The 12,399-nt window shown below is 45.0% G+C and overlaps 1 protein-coding gene across 1 annotated transcript in view; it reads left to right on the plus strand.

The window, feature by feature from the left end:
* Window positions 1–12,399, plus strand: part of nt5dc1 (5'-nucleotidase domain containing 1) — a 68,408-nt gene that overhangs the window by 16,960 nt on the left and 39,049 nt on the right. The gene's annotated exons all lie outside the window — the stretch shown is intronic.

The following is a 12,399-nucleotide window of genomic DNA, read 5'->3' on the forward strand; positions in this document are numbered from 1 at the left end:
AAATGTCTCCATATTGACTGAGCAGCTTTGTGACAGGATGTTTTTCTGGAAAAGTAAAGTCTGACCCTATTTTCCTTTCGGTCTGAAATCTCGGCTCCGGTGAGGCCAGACGGCTATTCTCAGTCTGTTTTCTGGTTAAAACTCAAATTATACCCATCTTTTAATGGATGCTGGAAAGCTTTTTTTTTTTGTCTTTTAAATGTGTAATTTCTGGCTTTGAAATAACAGCAGGCTGCGTGCATGCTCATTCCAATAAAGCCAGCAGTGTGACTGATGTTTGGGCTCCGGTCTGGTGACGCTGGCAGCTCTGTGCATCGTCTCTGCCGGTCCGGTGAAGAGCGGGGGGGGGGGGGGGGGGGGGGGGGCAGGTATGCAGTCGGGGCTTCAGGACACCAGGGGGCAGAAGTGAGGCGTTGCTCTGAGCTGCAAGACAAGCAAAGGAGTCCATCCACTTCCCATTTAAAACACCAGTGCGGTCCGATAAAACCTGTCCAGGTGGAAGGTGAGACGACTGGTGAGGTCCAGGGCTGCGGCCACGCGTGAGACACGTCCAGAAGCTTTAATGGCTCCGAGTTGTATTCTTGTAAAAGATGCTGCTTCAGTGACGTCACCCTCCCTCCACTAGTGGGAGCCACAGAGCTTCCAGCAGTCCTGGAGCAACTTTCACCTGCAGCAACCAACCCAGTTGAGCTGTTGGACATGAAGATTAAAGAAATGTACTCCAGGGTTACACTTTTTAAAATGCTGAACTGAAAATTGTGCAAAATGATAACTGTTTTCCGAGTTTTTCTTTTCAGACTACTCTTTTTTTTTTTTTTGTCAACATCCTAAATTTCCAAATTAAAAGATATTTATTTTCCCCTCCGTTTCACATGTGTTAGTTTTAGAATGATCATGTGTTTTATTTGCGTTGCAAAATCTCAACGTGCTAAAAAACACACTTGTTCGCTAAACGCAGCAATGTTAAATAGCGAAAGAACAGCAATAGACGTCAACGAGCCATGAAACCGGACCATTCTTTTGCCTATCGGCAGGTAGTCTTTTCAAATAATTTGCAGTTTCCTGTCGTGCCAGCTTCATCCACCCCATTGTCATCCGGCGTCGGTCCTTTTGCGAAGCCGAGCGTCACGTCTGTCCTGCTGCTGTAATTCCCACAGCCACTAGAGGTCACTGCAAACCTGCATGTGGGCCTGTTCTTTGACTTGAAAGACAAAGTTCAGGCACAATTTTACTTGCACAAGGCCTGTTTCTTATCAAATGAGTGACTCTGTAAGCGATTGTTTAGTAAGTAATGGCCATTTATCAAAAATGGTGTTGTTTTTTTTGTAACAATTTAATGATGCTGAGATAAACAGGAGTTTTTAGTCACAGTGGTATTATGTGGCATTATGGGCGCCCAGATCGTCCTCGGGTCATAAATCTGCTCCGTCGCTCCATCGGAGAGGCCTAATTAGCCGCTGTGTTGTATATCTTTGGTTTTATGAAGCTTTTTTCTTCCCTCTGACCGTATCTTTTCAACTGCCAATGAGTCAGCGGCCGCAGATGAGCGCTGAGCCGCGGGCATCTCTGCTAACCTCTGTGAATGAAATGACAGAGCAGCGGGGGTGGAGTCGCCCGTTTAACAGCTTTCTGAGCTGCAGATATGCCTCCGCATCTCACCATGAAAGTGGCTGCGACCGCACTGAGGCATGCCTGCTTTTTTAATTCATTTGGATCTTTTTTTGTGTGTGTGTGTGTGTGTGTGTGTGTGTCAGAATTGAATGCCTCCCTATCTAAATCTGGGCCCTGTGAGGCTGAATGTAAACAGCTCCTTTGCTTCACATGCCGCTGCCTCTGGGCAGAATGCAGTCACACGGCAGGATAAACATGTCATTAGCGAGGGGAGATGGACTGCATGGAGGAGCGGCTCCGGTGAGAGTCGTCCTCGCCGCGTTCGCTCGCCGTCCCGATGCCCGGTGGGTGGCATTCTGGGAAGGGGCTGCTCTAACCATTGTTTTCACTTTGCCCCCCCCCCCCAGCCTGCTGCCGCCCCCCTCCAGATGTGACCTAATGCTCCTCCACGGGCTCCAATTAACTCCCACCGTTCAGTCGTCCTCCCAGCATGCTCTGCTTTCTGCGCCGTCGTTTTAACTTGCTTCCGTTGAGAAATGCTGAAGAACGTCCATCCTGCTTTGATCTTCCACCTCTTTGATCTGCTGCATCTCCGTTTAGGTTTTAACTCTTTGGTTTGACGCTCCATCGTCGCGACTTTTCTTGATTTTCATTGTTTTGCTGAATGAAAATTAGAGTTTACTTTTCAATGTCTAGCTGCAGCCAGTGAGGACTGGAGTTGGACTGAAGGCAGGGAGAATGTGTCTTTATTCTGAAAAGGTTCTTCAGACATTCTGATCCTTATTGACTTGAAGCCAACTCACAGTCGCTGCAGATCTGTGGTCTGAACATCCATGAACGACGTTCCTCCGTCTGCTAAAGGGGCTCTGATGGACGTGAAGTAAATAAGGAAGGTCTCACAGTCCTGAGTGTGTTTATGCTGCCGCTGCAGTGGGTTGGTTTGGTTAATGGGTTGTTTTGGAAAATTGATTGCTTGGTTGGTTGGTTGATTGTTTTGGTAAATGGGTTGGTTGGTTGGCTGGTTTGGTTAATGAATTGGTTGATTGGTTGGTTGCTTTGGTTAATGGATTGGTTGGTTGGTTTGGTTTGGTAATGGGTTGGTAGGTTGCATTGCCGGTTGGTTAACAGGATAATTCAAGACATTGTGGACACATGGTAAGAAAAGCTGTCAGGTTAACAGATGGATGAGGGAGAATTGGATCCATTTTTGTGAGATCTAGATTATTATTCTGGATTGTGAAGTCAAGTTTAGTCTTTAAACCTCTTGTCAATTTATAAATGGATTTTAGTGAAATGTGGTTGACCGATGGATTTTCTCTCCTGGACCTTCATCTGCTCCGTATGGCTGCACCACCATCAGGCCACAATATTGTTGTTTATTGTGATGGCAGTATGACTTGTAGTCAATAAAAACACTCAAGTATAGTGTTATCCTCTTACGTCCAAATGAGTGTTCTTTCTCTTCTCTCAATTTTGACCATTTGACAATTTTTCTATATATTCCAGTTTGTTGACTTTGCTGTTTTTAGTGATTTATTTTTAAAAAAAATTTAAATTTTTGGAGATTCTGTCTTGTTGTCACCAGATTTGATGTAATGTTAAAATAATGCAGTGAAATAAGGTCTGCAGGACTCCATCAGATTCTGAAAGAAAGACAATAGAATTCAGTGCCGATGGTATATTGTGCGTGCGATGGCGCCGCCGTGCTGCCTGCTTGCCGCCTGCTTGCCGCCTGGTGGGTAAACGTTTCTTGGTCTGGAGGATTATTTTAGTCAAAAATCCTTTTAGCCACCAGCTACCGTGTTGGATCCATGTTTTATTTCTAGAAGACACCTTGCTTAGTGTCGCGCTGCTTCCCGTCCATCAGATTTGAGGATCTTCTTGGAGGAGTAAAAAAGCAAAAGCAGTAATTGCACTGTAATGTGCCTAAGCTAGCGAGGAAGAGTGGAAACCAGCAGCTAAAGATAGTGTTGGAGCTGGGAAGTGATGGTGGCTCAGATTTAACGTTTTAATAAACCAGAAAGGCCACTAAGAGGCCCCTGGAGCTGGATAAAGGGAAGGACTGAAGCTGGACCTCCTGACTGAGTGTTGGCTGCAATTACAGGGATCCAAAGACAAAAACCATGGCTGGAGGTTTGACCAACCTGAGGCCCACTGTAATTATGAATAGCAACAGAAAAAAAAAGAAAGAAAGAAAACACCCTCCCCTGCATCCTTCTGGTGCTTTCTATTCCATTTTCACTGACAAAATCTTTCCCAAGTCATTAAGAAATTATAGAAAGCTCGGTCTCGCGTGAAAGACGAATTACAGGCAGACACTTAACTGTGTGCTGACTGAATCACATTTTGCTCTCATTTAGAGATTTATTTCAGGCGCAGGTAATGGCTTACCTTAAAGCCAATTATCTTAATGAAAGCCGAGTTATAATGACCCGCACTTTTCATTTCTCCTGCACCTCCGTCTCCAGAAGCGGCAGCGATTACAACGCTTGCCATCTCTCCCGTCGTGGCTCAACACTCCCATGTCAGGAAAAGCCACAAACACCGGCAGAGGCAGGAGATTACATCGGGAGAAGGCTGCTTGTGTAAAGATCAAAGTGAAGTATATTTGTCATAAGTTCTTATCTTGTACTATAAAAAAACAAAAAAAAAACCACTGTTTATATGCAGAAGAAAGAAAAGAGTGTGTGAAAGCTTTGGAATGTATTCTGCGTTAACTGAGACCAGAACTGTGACCTGATCTCCATGGAAGTATAGATAAACATAAAAAATGAGCAGATGGAAGTTTGCCTGAGATCACAGTACTGAATCAGTGGCTGATGTGAACGCTGCCTGCCGGGCGGCTCTGCGATCACACTTCAACGGCTCTTTCACTCGTGTTTAATTGGATTGAGACGTGGGTTTTGACCTGAGAACTTGTTGCCGTCGATCCAGTTCTGCCCTCCGTCATGGTTCCTGTCAGACACATAAAGACGCTCAGTGGTGGAGATTAGAGAAGCTCCTGGCAACTCATTTCCCTGTCCACTGAAGGGAATTACCAGGCAACTCGTGCAAAGGCAGGAAAACACTTGGAATTGTTGGGTTTTCTCTGTAAAAGTGCCCTGAAAGGACTGCTTTGTTTTGGGGCGCATACAAATAAAGTTGAATTGAACTGTATTGAAATTAGCCTCAGTATTTTTAACTTTTGTCCTGGAAATATCGTGTGTATTCAAATCTGTTTGAATCCTTTAACAACAATCTTCAACACGTCCTCCAGCCGAGTGTAAAGTCTGAAGTCGGTGGCTCTTGTTAGCATTTAGCATTTAGCGTTGTCCCTGCAGCGAGTATTCAGACTCGACACCATCCAGAGACTTCCTGAAGCCTTTAAATCTGCAATAAGCGAAGTGAAGCAGACGTTTGAGCTCATTGTAGCGATAAGATGCGTTTTCTTCTCAGTGCCATTTCACATCGCCAGCGTTTTTGTCCGATCATTTACACGCTGCGGCGCTTTAAGAGGGTTGTTTGTCTCCCCAAAACGGGTTCTAGAGTGGAGAAATTTGAAAACGTCACGTCGGCTTTGACGTGTGGACGGACCGGACGCACAATTGCTGATAACAATGGCGTCATGGCCCCGCCTCTCGACCTATAACCCCGCCCCCCTCTCCGTGACGTCACTTAACAACAACAACAACAACATGGTGGGGCTGCAGAAGCCGCAGATGCTCGTCGCTTTAATAAGGCCAGACGTTAGACTTGTCTTCTTCTCTTGTGTTTGGTGTATTTCGCCACCTACAGGCCTGGGCGATGTACTACATAATGTTGAGTGGTTTCCATGGTGTCACATGGATGCAGAGGTCTCGCAGCGAACGGCGGCGGCGTGAGTTTCCATGACGGCATGACAGCCAACGTCAAAGAAAGAACTTTTAAAGTGTCGTTAAAATGATTTAGCGATTTATAGTTGGCTTTTACAACTTTGGCGGCTCCAATTATGTTCCTCGGAGTATTCTGAGATCCACGGCACATTAATTCTGTGGTGTTTCACGCTTTTCTAATGAAGAGAGACACACTTGCTCAGTGAGGTGTTTCTTCCTTCTCCATGCTGTTGGACCGTTCCAAGACTGGAAGCAAGTTATTGTGTTTTCTACCGACTTGTTTTCTGTTTTCCTGTTCATGGTCTCCATTAAAGCGCCGACATCTGTTCGTGTGGCTTCGGACTCTTGAGAACGCCGTTTCCCAAAAAGTTTGAACGTCGTGTAAAAAAGAAATACACGAAACCAAAGTGCAGTGACGTGCAAACTGTCTCAAGAACAGATTTAAAGACATGTTGGTGAAGTGAGAAATGCTCTTGTGTTTTGAAATGTGTCCATTCACTATGTTGTTTTTTTGTTGTTGTTTTTTTTTCATTCTTCATTGAAATACTCTCGAGGTTTTGGTTTGTCTGGACGGCAGCGTGTCAGTGACTCTTTTCTCCATAAAGACATTCGACTGAAGATGTCACTTGGCAGACGGAACATGATGGACATCTTCTCAGCTTCCTAAGAAACTTTTATATTGCTGAACCTCAGGATGCTGCTGTGACCACGATCTGGTCCTTGTAAGAAACTTCACTGGGTTTTTTGTGTATATTGACGAGCAGCAGTTTTAATAGTGTTAATATGTTTATTGTGCTCAGTTTGAAAGATACAGGTTCTTAAGTCTTCACAAACAGTTGTTTTGTTTTATTCAAAGGCATTTTTTTTTTCATTTTAGAAGTTTGCACCGACAGTGGTTACTGATGCTGATTTTTAAAGGAGTCGTCAACCGGAAGTCATCATTTCCCTTGTTCAAACCTGTATATTGGAGTTGCACCTCACTTGAAACTGAAAATCGGGAGTTTGAAAGCGGCTGTTTTTTTTTGTTTTGTTTGGGCTTTTTGTTCAAGCCAGTATCGTCCACAAGGGGGCGCAGTCCGAAACAGAAGGTTTGATTGTGCTCTTGTGATGTCGTCACCACAGGAGGCTGATATCATGAACCCGCCTCTGTTAAATGTATCTACAACAACAATGTTCTTATGACTCTTCAAGTCTGTCTTTTACATTTTTTCACCTGAAAGTTTCAGTAATTTGTGACGTTCAGCTGTCAGAGACTCGCTGCAGGTCCATTAAGTCTCACTGCTTGAGGAACGTTGTTCTACTGTAGATGAAACCCTAAGATTATGATAAACAGACCGAAGCTAACTGCTAATTGAGCTAGCGCAAACTGCTAGCGTTAGCCGCTAACGGGACTAGTATAAACGTTGAACCCCATGTGATTCACAAATGGCTCCTCTATTAAATTTTAAATCTCCTGGGCGTGTTTCTCTGTGGTTTGGATATTTGTAGATGAATCAACGATCATTTAAAGTATTTATAGCTTTGTGTTCGCAAAGGACTGCTACGCTAGCGCTAAGCTATCCGTGATCGGCAGTTCCTGCGGCCACGCCGAACACCCGTACCAGTCACGATCTCACATCTACTCTCGCGGGAGGAAGTTCCGGTACAAACAAGTGTCAGAACGAGCTCAGTTAGAGTTTTCTTCCTCATAAATTTTAAGAATTGATTTGAAGTTAATTCAAGGGAGGCTGGATACGTGAGAACATCAGGTGACGACTCCTTCCCATGGTTTTGTTGCTCGGTTGGTCGAGCGGTCGTCTCACAATCGGACGGTTGCCGTTTCGATTCCCATCGCTGGTTGAAAGTGGTTTTCATGTTGTATTTTGAAGTGTTTTGCATTCATGACTGTACAAAGCCCTTCAGTTATTGAACGTTTGCCTCTTTTTATGCTAAACTTCTAAAATCACTGACTTGCTGAATGACCTTGTTTGAGTTTGAATGTCGCGGGGGCTTGCTGCAGCGCTCCAGCCGTCGCTCGGAGGCTGTTGCGGCGTCCGATCCGTCACAAGTGCAAAGTTGTCGTGGCATGTTTCGCCCCCGTGTCGTTTCCCCAGCGTCCCCTGCACTCGTGGAAAAGCTGGAGGAAGTGGTGTTCGCGGTTGGGAAAAGGTGTCGGAGGCCAAAACCCAGCGTCTTAAACAGCCCCAGCGCTATTATCCATATGTTTGTGTGGAAGGAGCGCCGGTGTTTACCAAATTACGCAGGGCTCAATATAATGAGGGAGCAAAGAGACAGAAATGGAAAGGCTGCTCGCTCCTGCAAACATTATCAGCAAACATGTTTAAGACTCATTTCCACCGTCTTTCTTTTTTTAAATATGGACTTTGAGACCCTGAGGTGGAAAAAATAGTGTGATTGAAGGTTGAAATGACCCTCAACAGCAGACAGACATTAAAACATGTTTTCAGCTCTTTTTACCAACAATGACCTTTCCATGAAACCGATGCTCCACCGTTGTACCTGCAGCTGTCGCTTTAAGAAAAAGAGTTTCTCAACCCAGAGCCAAACTGTGGGAGACTCACACACACTTCAGTCTTGACAGATGAAATTAAACTGCACTTGGACGTCTTAAAATAGATTTTAAACTTGATTTGCAGTCAATAAATTATGTGGCCATAGACCTAACTAGAACTGCTCAATTTGAGCTTTATTCCTGACTGGGACTCTAAAAAATTTACTTTTTTTCCTTTTTAACTACCGTTAGATTCTTAAAACCAGACTTGGGTCATTTTAGAAACATTTTAACTTGTCAAGCTACAGCATAATCTTTAGATTCTTTAAAAAGAAATGATGCAGGTTCTTGAAATAAGACACATATAACAGCTGGATTCATCAGATCACACCCGGATTTTCTAAAACTCGACTTTCAACTCCCCCCGGCCTCTTCACAATAAGCTTGAAAGTGTAAAAGTCGTTAGGCTTCTATCATCATAATGAAGGTAAAAGTGATTTGTGGCTGCAGGAGAATTGAGTTTGGAGGGTTCAGAGGTGGATCACGTTGGTCAACAAGCTGTAACTCAGAGCCTTTCTAATAAAAGAAACGGCTTAAAGATGATCAGACTCACCGCCCTTCCCTCTGAGAGGCGTCTGCAGTTACCCTCCGTGTACGATAATAGTAATAATGGGATGGAATCAAGGGAAATGTAGAAATCAACTTAAAGTAAACCGTTTCCAGCAGCCGGTCTGTATGGAGTGTTACATAATCCTCTACATCCTGACCAGTTTGACCGAACGTGTAGAAGCATGTCAGTATAGCTCTGTGTGTCTTTTACCCCTGAGATTTCACAGATTGCTCCTAAAATAGACTGTAGACCTCTTAATTCAGATTTGCTATAAAAAAAAAACGTCACATTGCATGTTAAAAAATAAAAGCAACGGATATTTTCCAAGCAGTGAAAGTCTTTTTCTTGTCTTTAGTCCAGCGTTTTCTTCTCACTCACTGAAAATGTTGTGGTTTGTAGCATCACAGAAGTTCCCAGTGTCCTTAAACGCCTGAACTCTTCACCTGTTTATTCAGACCCAACGGCCCTGGCAGCTGCTGCCGTTGTGCCGTGGAGCCAGTGCTTGTCACCCCTGGTGGCCTGCTTCCTAAACACACTGGCAGCTGAGCGGACTTCCCTCGGCGGGACGCGCTCCAAGCTCAGGTCTGCAGCTGTTTTCATGGGTTTTGGCTTTTATTTTAGGTGTTGGGCTGGGAAGGATCCCTGAGAAGCACTCTTACTGCGGTGGGGAAAGGAAGTTGAGAAACCCGTTGCTCCCTATAGGAACCGGCATCATGTATAAGGAGCCGCGAAGAGCATTTATCTCATGAGCGGTATAAATATCTCTGGTTTGATTTCCACCACAGCTGATGATTAGATCCTGCAAACGCACGTGAATGTGGATGCAGCGGAACCGTTCTGCTCGTTATGGAGGCTTAAATAGGACGGAATCTTTCCTACTGCAGAGAGGCTAAGGTTCTTCCTACTCGCCCCTTTGTTTCTTTTGGGCAGCGTCACAATTCCTACGCGTCCGATTTCAATCCGTCTCGTTAGCGTTGCTGTGAAATGCTTCAAATCGTTCCCTGCTGCCTCGGTGGGAGCGAGAAACACTTTAAAGTACGAGTTGTTTACAGGAGAGCTTGAGAAAGAGCAGAGAGGCTGTGGTGGAATAAAGCGCCACAGCCTCTGTGAGACATTTCCACACTTCCCGAAACGATCCCAGAGGTTATTGTCGGGCGACTTTATTGACCTGAAACACCCGAGTGGCGGGATTCAGTTTATGGTACGTGAACCAGCGGCCCGTCGCCGGGGAGCCGACACAAACGAACAGAGTGAAGCACTTTCAAAGAAAGCTCTGGTGCCGAGACCTGAAGTGAAGCCTGGGAGGTTTTGGTGTGGCGTTCATAGGCGGCGATGTCTGAGCACGTCTCAAAGCCACAGTGGAGGCGGGGCCAAAGCAGCCTGCCATCATCGTGGCTCCCACAGCCAGCCTCCCCGACCTCTCGCCACAGGCTCACCGGGTTTCATACGTGTCTCTGCAGCGACTTTCCGACCCGTAATGAGTTGCTCTATTGCAGGTTGTACTCTCGGCTGCCAGTTGGCGCACTAATTGTTAGTGTAGCGAGGCCTTTAAGGCCTCTCCGGCTCCAGCCTGATGAAGAAATCTTATTTTGTAAGATGTTTTGTATTGACTCACTTTCATTGTCTGGTTGAGGGAAATAAAGTTATTTTTGAGTTTTTTGCCATTTCCGTCCAGCCACAGGTCTTCAGGGCTTCACCCAGAGGTGTGAGCAGCTGCAGACCGTCCCAGCTCATTCCCACCAGACGCTTACCGTCCACCACTGACTCCGATAACTGAACACTCGACATGGAGAGCTATCAGTTTTTTTCGATTCCTTATCAGTCCACTTGTCAAAGTGTCCTCGAGCAAGAAGCTCAGACTGCTCCTGATGGACGGACTGAGCCTCTTGCACAGTGTGTGAGTGGGATTCCCACACTCTTTGCTTTGCGACTTGTGGAAAATGGCCATTTAAGTGAAATCCATTTAGCAACAAGCGCAGAGAACAATCCCAACATGCAAACAGCCCATATGGCGACAGCATGATGGTCCTGCCTTATTCACAACGGTCATTTTCAAGGTAACTGGGACGTTTAATAATTTCATTGAAATCATTCCGGAAGCTTCGAGGAAGAGTTCCTCCATTCAGCCACAGTTTGTCTCCACAGTCCAACACGGAGCGGCTCGGCAGCCATGTTCCAATCCAATCCAATCCACTTTATTTATATAGCACATTTTTAAAAACGAAGCGTTTACAAAGTGCTTCACATACTGCACATAAAACTAAACAGTCCAACACTAAATAAGTATATAACCATAGAATAAAAATCAAAACAGATGAAAAACTACAAACACATTAAGAAACTACAAATAAGAATAAAACAATTCAAAAGAATAAATAGAAAAATAAAGACGCTTAAAAAGCAATAAAATAAATGAGAACAATAAATAAAACAATAAGTAAAAGACACAGGGGACCACACGACTCACGCGGCGTTAAAAGCCTGAGAATAAAAGTGGGTTTTAAGACGAGCTTTAAAACAGTCTAAAGTGGGGGCTGTTGGGACGTGGAGGGGCAGAGCGTTCCACAGCTTAGGGCCGACAACGGAGAACGCTCTGTCCCCTCTGGTTTTGCACTTGGTCTTAGGACCCACGAGCTGGAGCTGGCCCTCAGACCTCAGAGCGCGGGGGGGTTGGTAAATTTGAATGAGGTCTGTAATGTACTGAGGGGCCAGTCCATTCAAAGCTTTAAAAACAAACAACAACATTTTTAAATCAATTCTAAAATTAACAGGGAGCCAGTGCAAAGATGCGAGGATTGGGGTAATGTGTTCTGGTTTTTTGGTCCCTGTTAAAAGTCGTGCCGCAGCGTTCTGGACTAACTGCAAGCGGGAAAGTGCTTTGTGGCTAACGCCAGAATAAAGTGCATTGCAGTAGTCCAGACGAGAAGAAATAAAAGCGTGCACGACTTGCTCAAAAAGATTAAAAGATAAAAACGGCTTAACCTTAGATAAAAGTCGAAGATGATAAAAGCCCGATTTTAAAACGCCATTGATCTGTTGATCAAATCTAAAATCACTGTCTATGGTGACGCCAAGGCTGGTGACTTTGGGATGCAAATAATGTCCGAGTGATCCCAAGTCCGTGAGGGCTGATCCAAATACCATCATTTCGGTTTTTCCCTCATTCAGTTTTAAAAAATTCTGGGCTAACCAAGCCTTAATGTCACCTAGACAGTCGAGCATGTTGTTTTGTTGTGGCGGGGCTACAGCCCACAGGAAGTGTTTGTTTCCTTTAATGAAGAGTTTGGAGACGATCCCAGCGCCTCGCTTAGACAGGACATGAATTCAGGATTCAATGATCCACCAGGGTCTCTGAACTTCTGCTACAAAGTTCGAGTTTGGACCACATGAACCGTTTGACTAACCGGGGGTGTGGGGGGTGTGTGGGGGGGTGCCTCCAGGAGTGTAATGACCAGTGGCGAGGGCGAGCTGACCTCAGCCAACCTTCCTCTACACTGTCATTACTGGAGCTCATTAAAGCTGCTTTCTCTCAGGAGAGCGAATCTAAACACGTGTTTTCTTTGTGGAAAACAACAGCAGCAAAGTGACAACGACCGGTTTTCAACTTTAAAAGCCGCCGCCTTCAGGTTTGCTTGAATTCTACCTGCCATTTGCTGACAGGGACTCCAGCTTTCACCTTGAAGAGCGAAGGTGCCTAATTTTCTGAGTGAAATAATGGGCCGTCCCGCTGAAGAGCCTGTTTTTTTTTTTGTTTTTTTATGGCGATCCAGCGAATCCAAAAACGGGACCGCTTTAAAGTCAGCAGTTTCATCTCAAACATGGCATTAAGCTTCAAA

This window comes from Blennius ocellaris, assembly GCF_963422515.1.
Source record: "Blennius ocellaris genome assembly, chromosome: 18".
NCBI lineage: Eukaryota > Metazoa > Chordata > Actinopteri > Blenniiformes > Blenniidae > Blennius > Blennius ocellaris.